Here is a 10,014-nt window from a genome sequence, read left to right as displayed (position 1 = left end):
TGCTATTAGGAAGTTTGGTTGCTAATTTGAGACTGGAAATTTTTTTGGGATGATCCAAAAACAGGGGAAACTCTGTCCGATTTTCTGTAAAATTTCCGAAGAGGCTTACTTGGGAGCACTAGCTCCTGAGCGCCGCTCACGGTCCTAATTTGGGTCGTGACAATTGGCACATGCAATTGTTTGATAATTGCTCAATGCATATAGGTACACTTCACTGGAGAAAAAATGCAACTTAGAATATTAATGAGTTCATTACTCACATGGACATTCAACTTTTCGAAATTATCTACCGAAGTCATATTTCTTTCATTTGTAACAACAAAATCACTTAACTATACCTCAAAGGCTTAGAAGATCACTCAGAAGGTCACCCAACCAGATTTTGGAAGTTGAACAGAAGTTTGGCTACCTTCAAAGCATCTTGGCCAAACATAAGCTATTGTGTGTTTCCTTCTTGGCATATAAAAATTAGAGTTAGCTATACTAACGGGAGAAATTCAAAATTAGCCAGATTTACAAGTGGTCGTTCAAAAATAGCCCAGTTTCAAAAGTAATCGAAATTTAGCCACTTTTCATGTAAAGATAAATCTGAGCGAAAACACTGTTCAAAACCCGAAAAATACGCCAGTATATTATGCTGGAGTTCCAGCATAAGTATACTTGAACTCCAGCATATTATACTGGAGTTACAGGATAAGTATGTTGGAACTCCAGCATAATATGATGGAGTTCCAACATAGGTACACTAGAACTCCAGCATAATATACTGGAGTTCCAGCAAAGTATAATGGTCCAGTATAATATGCTGGAAGTTCATAAACAAGTGCTCGAATCTCCAGTGTATTATGCTGGAACTTTCCGTGTGTTGGAGTTCCAGCATAATATGCTGGAAGTTCATACACAGGTGCACCGAACTCCAGTATATTATGCTGGACCAGTCTCTGTTGCAGCAAAATAGTGGCTATTTTTCATTGACTTGGTAAATGCAAGCTATTTTTAAATGACCAGTCCGAAAACTGGCTAGACCGTGCTATTTTAACATATGGGTAAATTTTAAAAATAGCCAGATTTACAATTGGTCGTTCAAAAATAGCCCAATTTCAAAAGTAATCAAAATTTAGCCACTTTTTATATAAAGATAAATCTGAGAGAAAACACTGTTCAAAACCCGGAAAATACTCTAGTATATTGTGCTGGAGTTCCAGCATAAGTATACTTGAACTCCAGCATATTATACTGGAGTTCCAGAATAAGTATGCCGGAACTCCAGCATAATATGATGGAGTTCCAGGATAAGTACACTAGAACTCCAGCATAATATACTGGAGTTTGGAGCACCGTGCTCCAGTCTCCAGTATATTATACTGGAGCCAGCAAAGTATACCGGTCCAGTATAATATGCTGGAGTTCATACACAAGTGCACAAAACTCCAGTATATTATGCTGGACCGGTCTCTATTGCAGCAAAATAGTGGCTATTTTTCATTGAATTGGTAAACGCTGGCTATTTTTGATTGACCAGTCCGAAAACTGGCTATACCGTGCTATTTTTACGAGGATTAATATAGCTAACTCTAATTTTTATATGCAAAGAAGGAAACACACAATAGCTTTTGTTTGGCCAAGATGCTTTGAAGGGAGTCAAACTTCTGTTCAACTTCCAAAATATCCTGCTCTTTTTTCGTACTTTTGGCGTAAATCTTTGAATGTGAATAACATAGAACTAATACTAGATTTCACCAGGAAGCACTGTTATGCCTTTGGTATTTTTCAATATAGAAAACTTTAATTGAAGGATACTGCTGAAATTTGCTGGAAAATGTTTGATTACTGTGTGAGAAGAAGAGTGAACTTGCTTACTGAGAGAGAAAAGTCTGAGTAACTTACGTCTGATTAATTTGTTTGAAGACCAAAGTGGTTGAGCTTATGATTGGTATCCCTGTTTTACAACTTATTTGCTACAAGATTGGCTGTTTCCTCAACTAAAGATTGGTGTTAGTGCTTTTTTCGCTTGTGCAATATTTATACATGAGCATCTTCTGTTTGTGGTACTATAGGATTACAATGACGAAGTAGCCCACGCCAAAAATCATTCACATTCGGTAGCCGAAAAAATGTAGAATTTTTATATATAACATACATAATGTATATATATATACAAAAAATATATAAACAATATATATTTTCGACTATTATTTTGAGAACAGTTATACAACGTCATTTTTCCTCGCATTATCTGAGACCACAATTGCATCAGTAGGAGGGATTGGTAGCAACATTAATCATGTGATTCAGTGATTGGAATCAAGGTTCGCAATTACAACAACAAGGTGAGTTGGGCCAAGCCCAATCCCTGTTATGCCATCCAACTCTGTAAAGCATGTTCTAGGAAAATTTCAATTAAAAAATGGGAAACTTACACAAATGTCCCAAATAAATCTCAACTTACCAACCTCTAGCCATTAGTCATAGACTTACTAAAACTAGCCAACAAAAATTGAACAACCAAATAATAGGGTTCTTTCTCTCAAAGAATCACATGCAAAAATCACCTTGCATATTTTTAAGTGTGATTAGCAACACTAGATACAAGACGGAAAGGAAATTTCATGGATGAGGTAGCAAATAAGGTGATGAATTACAAAAATATATACAATATTCCAAAAATCTAAACAAAAAAGGAACTTTTTCAATGGGTATAGTTGAAATTCATTGAAAATATATAGATAAGTCAATATACAAAATTTGAGGAAGATTGGAGGTGATTTGGACTGGTTTTGTATCAAAATTCGTAATTAAATCGAGTTCAAAAAAGTCTTCTGCGACACATGTATCATGCATGTATCTCACACACAGGTATACATGGATATACATGTGATACATAATTGATACAAATATGATACATATGTAATACACAAATGATACACATATAATTTTTTCATGTTCAGTTTTTACTTCGAATTTTCAATCCAAACCACCTCAAAACTTCACCAAATCGTCCCAAAACTGATATTCAAGCTCCTTAAGTTGTGCCCAATCTATTCTAATAGCACCCACTCAAAACAAAGCAAAAATTTGATATTCTTTTTTGCTACAAATAGCTAATTGGCTAATTTGGCTAATATTATAATATTTTATCAATTGGCCAATTTTTGTAATGAACTACTTATGAATGGACATAGCTGGTAATTTCCCTTAAAAAATTAACAATAAATTTGAAGGTAACATAGCAAGTATCTATCTTAGTTACTGTAAAGGCCAATTTATACGGTTCTCTTGTCTATATAAATATACTAGTTCCTGTACACGTGCGTTGCATGTGAATCCCATATTAATTTTACGTAATGCATATTTAAAAATTGTTAAAATTAATGCATACATATTTTAAAAATATTTGATTGAAATATTACTATCTAAAAAGGTAATCAGTATTGTTCCATCTTTAATACCTATTATGATGAGGTTAAAGGTCGTACTGTCTGACCAACTCTATCTCTGTTATAATTTTCAACGATGACACAATCAATTAAAATTTCTCTTTTCTTTGGACTATGCAACATATATGTTATGTAAAGACGGTTTAAAAATGAAAGCAATTTTACAAATATTTCTAAAAGAATTTTCTTTTCCCAAAATGGAAATGAATATGCAGATATTTTGACACGTTGTGGGAAAATATGCGAAAATTACCACGATACTATTTCATATTCCATGGAAATTCTATCCACATGACTGAAGTAGGATTTATAATGTTCTCCAATAGTGCCAAATGAAGTTGATTTAAAGCCTGATATTAACATAAATAAATGAATATATAATGTATGTCTTCACATAATTATAATTTTAAAAAAAATGCAAGAATCATGTTTGTATTCATTCATGTATATTGGATTAGATGATAAAATATGGGTTGTACTATGTTTTCAAAAGTAAGAATGTTACTGCCAAAATAGCTTTGAACACTCAAAATTCAAAAAACTAAGTATTCGCGAGAAGCATAGTACATATAAAGACATTAAAGTATAAAGAGAATTAACACTTGTTTTAGCAACTAAATTGTAGGAGTAGTTCTAAATAGCTAGCAGCAAAATTGGAGGTGTAGTCCCAAAAAGCTAGTACGTATGATACCAAACCACCATAGCATAAAAATGAAGAGTAATTACTTTACGTAAGAAAATGAATTTAATAGTTACCAAAACGTCATTATCAGATTCTTAACATTCTAAGAGTGAGTGATCCAGATTCCAGGTCTTGTGTATATGCTCATGCGGTTTTTTAATCCAAGGCTTGGTCTGTATCATTGCTGCATATGCAATTAATCTTTCTGAGAGTTTGAGAAAAGAAGTTCATAGTGAGGCAATGAATACTAATTATGTTGCCATTGCCATCTCAACTTCTCATTATAGGAACCTTCTCTTGTGTAACTGAATATTTAATTATGTAAAAGAATTTTGGGAAGAACGATCTTAAATATGGAGATGAAAGATAATTAAGTTGGACAATTGTAACTTTATGTTATAACTTAAAGGGAACTGAATGAGAGATCGAATGGAAACATGGAAAAGAAATTCTCAAGACCATTGTGTTATAAGCTCTCCAAACGTCCAGAGCAGGAACAAGAGATTTGTCGCCGGATTTTTATATTATATCTGCATTTAGTAGATGAATATGGTCCATTCATTGAATTAGTTAAATGAATTTTGTACATTAATTATTCAAGGCAACTCCTCAAATTCTCCAAATTTAATTTTCTATAACAGCAAAGAGAATTTTGGTTAATGTACTATTTTATGAATGAGATAATATATTATATATATCTTTCTATGGGTATTGCAGCTGTCAGCCTTTTATTTCCTCATTATATAGAGGTTAAAATGACTTTTTATATGACTTATCATCAATAACCCAGGTTATTCTATAAATTGTTTGCAATTTCCACGTTCATATACATTGTATATGAACAGATATCGGTAGCTTCATAAATTTGCTATAATGTATATTTACTTTTTTGTATAAATATAATTGTAGATATAATATTTTATTGAGGAATAAAATAGGTATTTCAAATTTTCATGGACATTTTAGTAAATTCAACTTTACCTAAGAGTCTTCACACTTATGATAAAAGAGGGACATAGAAAGTCTGACGTGGCACATCCAATAGATGAGTATTCCTATTTATCCTTTTTTCCTGTTTTTTTTGCATTTTCCCAATCTTTTTCTGCAATTTTGTTCTTTTATTGTGATTTAAAAGCTCAAGAGTTGTGTTCTTCCAAATAAAGATGGAACGGTTTGTGTTCTTCCAATAACATGGAACGGTTGCAACAATTACTAAAACATAACGGTAGCAATTTCAAAGGAGTGGCTGGCAATTAATACACCACTCTTCCTCATAATAACCAACCTTTCACCCAGTTTATTCTTTATAAAACTTAATATAAAGAACATATATACATCAACAAAAAAAGAACAAGAAGAAGAAGAAGCTTTTAAACTCAGAATTGGATTTGCAAGAAAAATATTACTAGGGAGTTAGAGTTCAAACTTCCAAGAAGGAAAGGACAAATCACGTTTTGCTGGCAACATATCTGTTGCATCAGTAATTGTGCTATGCATTTACTGATAGATTTCATGTACAAAGTTCTCTTCTCATTCTTCTAATGCTCTGCTTTTGATGATTGCACTTTTTAATTACTAAAGGGTTAAGATATTTTCATCATATGGATATGGATACATTCATCGCGATATTTAGGTAAGTTCGATTCTTAGTTTAATCCATTACAAACTTTTTGTTGATGCATTGACCGGCATTTAACTATTTTATAACATTAGTTAAGAGGTATTATGGGGCTTCAGTGCGACAATCTTGCTTGATTAATCATGATTGAACTTTTAGAAAGTGATCTAAGATCTCTTTCGAGTTAGTACATGGAATAAATTTTTTCCTCAAGCTAACTCTCTGTTACTTCTCACAGAAGTATGGCAACATCAACACTCAAGTCCAACATTGATTATAGGATGAACAAAAAAAAAACTCTCACTTATTTTTTGAAATACCAAGTATTGTTCCTTTTGATTTATTTTACAGGATATAGCGCCAGAGGACATGGAGCAATTACGTGGATATGATTTCAAGTAATATTTTTATTCAGTTAGGTGATCTATGTAGCTAATGACATTGAAAAATGCAACCCCAACCTTAATTATGACAGATTGTGAGAGGAACAAATGATACTCTTGAGGTACTTTTTAAACTATTTACTTACTCTTGACTGAAAAAGAAAAAAAAAGAAGAAGAAGAAGAAGAGGAGGAAAGGCAAAAGACGAGAAAAATGTGTAGTTTCACCTATATGGATTAATAAGAGAAAGGATCAACTATCTCTAGAAATAATAAAACTCCAATAATGACAAACTAGAAAAAATACCTAGTGATACTTCATCTAAAAGACTTTTGTTGCATTCATCGTTTAAATTTTTTACATTAATCTTAACGTATTGGTCAAGATAGAGGTTGTATGAGCAATTCAATTTTGATAAATATTTTCATCTTAAGAATTTTGTATGATCATCATTATTATTTTTTCTCCTTTTTTTTAATTCTTTCCCCTCATTTTTCATTTATTTTATTTTTAATAGCTCAATATGTCATTAATTTCTTTCATCTTTATTATACCATTTATACTCTTTTCCGAAACGTCTCCTTCATTCCTAACGCCTCCTCTTCCTTCTTATTAGTTTGATTCTCCTTCCTCATTTAAACATATGCAGTATTTTCATCCTTCACTCATATTTTAATATGGTTGTCTTTTATTTAGTAATTAATTATCTTTATATCCTTCTCCCCAGCACCCAATTCTACCTCTATTCGTTTACTTTTATTTTTCATTCACTTTCATCTTTTGTACTCATTTCATGCTTGCATATGTCTTAATTTTTTTTTATATATAGGATAGCATAATATTAGTCGCACATATTACAAACACATATCCTAACATATTTGGTTATTTTTTCGGTTCGGGAGACATAATTTTTGCGGATGTTGATTATGTGTAATTTTTCTTTTTCAATTGGTGAGGTTTAACGACAATCTTATTTTTGTGGTAGTATCCTAACATATTTGATCATTTTTTAGGTTCATGGGACATATTTACGCCTAAAATCTTGGCAGATGATGGTCATGTGTAATCTTTCTTTTTCAATTGGTTATGTTTAATGACAATCTCACCTTTGTAAATACTGTGCATGGGTATTTATATGGAATAGTGTACTTTGCAAATTTATTCATATATTTGTTACAAAGACAAATTAGGAGAACAAAAAATAAGTTTATCTTAACGATGGAGGAAACATAAGTTAGAGAGAAAAAAGAAGAAAAGAAGAAAAGAAGGAAAGAGAAACAAAAGGGAAAAAAGGAAAGATAAATTCGGACATCTCTTTCTTCTTTGTACGGGATGTGTCAAAAATTTTGAATTTTGTCTTCTCCTTTTTCATATTTTTAATTTCCTCCCTTTTCCTTATTCTTTTTTTTTTTTGATTTATCATAATTCATAAACACAAGAAATTTTGAAAAAAATACCAAAGAGGTATAGCGGGTGTGTATATATTCTATTCTATTCTATTCTATTCTTTCTATTTCTATTTCTATTTCTATTTCTACTTATATAGAAGAGCGCAGAAGCAACTCTCCGTCGGCATCCCTGCTTGCCGACGGAGGGCAATTGGGTATTTGCACTGTTCTATATTAGGTAAAATTCCTGTTGTGTCCCTGCACTAATGTTGTTCATGGAAAGACTACTTAGGTAAATTTGTAATCCACTCCCACCGCTTAATTTTGCTCTGGTTTATCATAATACCATAATTTTGCTCTACTTCAGCCTCTTGTTTTCTGCAAAATTCGCCCATCTTCTCTTCTTACTCGCTTAACCCTTGTGATTTTTACCGTGCTTTTTGCTTTCATAAATTGAATCCCAATTTCTGGAATATAAACTGATATTTTTGACAGTAAATTGACGTTTTGCTGAGTTTTTTGCAGTTTCACATTTGCTCACTAAGATGAAAGGTTAGTTTTAGTGTTCTATTTCTTCTCCTTCATATGGGTGACTTTGATTATTTTGTTTAGGGTTCTCTTGGTTTGCTGTTCGAATTTTTGTTGTTTGTGAAACTCAAAGAACAACTTGAAAAGAAACTGGGGTTTCCGCCAATAATTTTCCATCTTTGTGTGTATTTGAAGTTATTGTCATTTTTAAATTGGGGATTTCAAAATAGATGAGCCTCTCATTTTCTTATATTTGAACCACAATTCTAAGTTTCATCTTGTTCATCATGTTTCTTCCTCTGCCTCATCTTCAGATTTTGTTTTATCTCAAGTTTATCGATTTTGCTGCTACTTTCGACATCATTGGTCAATTGAAGCTCTTTGTGTAAGAAACCTGGGTCACTGACTTGAACGGTATTTCTTACTCTTACCACTCTGCTTTGTTCATACGTTAACTTCTGGGTTTAAAACCAATTGTTTGCTAGATCTCAAAATTTTGTTTCTTTCACAACTTTGTTTTCAATTAGCCTGCTATGTGTTTGTGAAATTGCCAACAACATTTACTTACCCATCTCAAGGTAAATATTTTTTAGTTTGATTAAGTCCATTGAGTATATTTGGGGACGATAATCCTGAGTTTATGGATTATTTAAGAACTCTAAGTGTTAGGTATTACTTGGGGTTATTGGGCGTTAATAGTGAATTTGGGGGTGCAGGCGAATTTGTTATGAACAGCTTAATTGAAGGTATTGGTTAGTCATAAATATTTTTATTCGGTCATGGCAAGATAAGTAAAAGAACTTGTGAAAGAATTATATAGAAAAATTCTTTCGTCAAATGGTTTGCTGCATATGCCAGACATTGGAACCTTTATATAGATTGTCGGAAAAAAAAAAAGGCAATGAGACAATATCTGCCTCGGGTCGTGATGGCACCAGACACCATTGTCAGGCAAGCCAACTAACTCATCCATTAATTTTTCTTTTAATAATTTTAAAAATCTAAGAGTTTTACTTTCATTTTTCATATACATACGACCTCTGTTTCAATTCAAATGAAGAGATAACTAATAATACGCAACCTTCAAAGAAAAACCATCCCAGAACCCGGTGTCACAAGAGCATGAGCAACTACTGATAAGGACGATAAAATATAAATGTCTGTCCGAAATACAGTGGACAGAGAATAAATAAGTAAGGTACTGGAAGGGAACTACTCTAGCTGCGGGTCGTCTCGAACAATGCAGCTCACCAAGTCCCCAAATCATCCGTGCTGCTACCAAATGTAAAATATACCTGTGCAACAAAAATGCACAGAAGTGTAGTATGAGTACGTAATCAACGTGTACTCAGTGAGTATCCCACCTAATCCCGAAGGGGTAGAGACGAGATGGCCAATTTCGACACTCACTAGAGGTCAATTATCAATATTCAATAATGCGAGGATAATCGTGGAGTCATATAGTAGTTCTAGTTCAGGAAGCCAGGAAAAAAACAAGTAAAACACCTTCAACAATAATCAAGGGCTTCAAGGTTTATTCTTTATTATCTTATCAGTTTATATCAAGCCACGTAGGGCCAATTCCACATTTACAATTTTCAAGTAACAGATAAACACGCGCAAATCATGCCGAGGTCGACGGCCCGCTCCAACAGAAATATAAATTGTGCACTGCCGAGGGTTGAGCGGCACGAACCATAGATGCATCTATTCTCACCGAGGCGTTCGGCCCGTTCCATAAATAAACACATACCCTGCTCGCGAATCATCCATGCGACGCAGACACACATAAAATACATGCTCAATCAGTCAAATAAGAACTTATCGGGGAATATTTATTCAAATAAAACCAATTCTCCTTTAACAATTTAAGAAATAAAGTTTAATCCTTTTAGAAATTTACTTACCAATTCGATGTGAGTTAAACAATTCGAGCTACCAATGGGTTCACAATTAATCCACGTGCAACATGTTTTTGG

The 10,014-nt window shown here is 32.9% G+C and overlaps 1 long non-coding RNA gene across 2 annotated transcripts in view; it reads left to right on the top strand.

Annotated features, from left to right (window-relative positions):
• The first annotated feature begins 7,805 nt into the window (after positions 1–7,805).
• The window catches only part of LOC109220651, an 11,828-nt gene continuing 9,619 nt past the window's right edge, over positions 7,806–10,014 (top strand). For both annotated transcript variants that reach the window (XR_002067130.1, XR_002067131.1), the window contains exons 1-2: positions 7,806–8,059; positions 8,350–8,449. This is a non-coding gene — a long non-coding RNA (uncharacterized LOC109220651). The remainder of the gene's footprint in view (positions 8,060–8,349; positions 8,450–10,014) is intronic.

The sequence above is a fragment of the Nicotiana attenuata genome, unplaced genomic scaffold (assembly GCF_001879085.1).
Source record: "Nicotiana attenuata strain UT unplaced genomic scaffold, NIATTr2, whole genome shotgun sequence".
Lineage (NCBI taxonomy): Eukaryota > Viridiplantae > Streptophyta > Magnoliopsida > Solanales > Solanaceae > Nicotiana > Nicotiana attenuata.
This window is presented reverse-complemented; position numbering and strand designations above follow the sequence as displayed.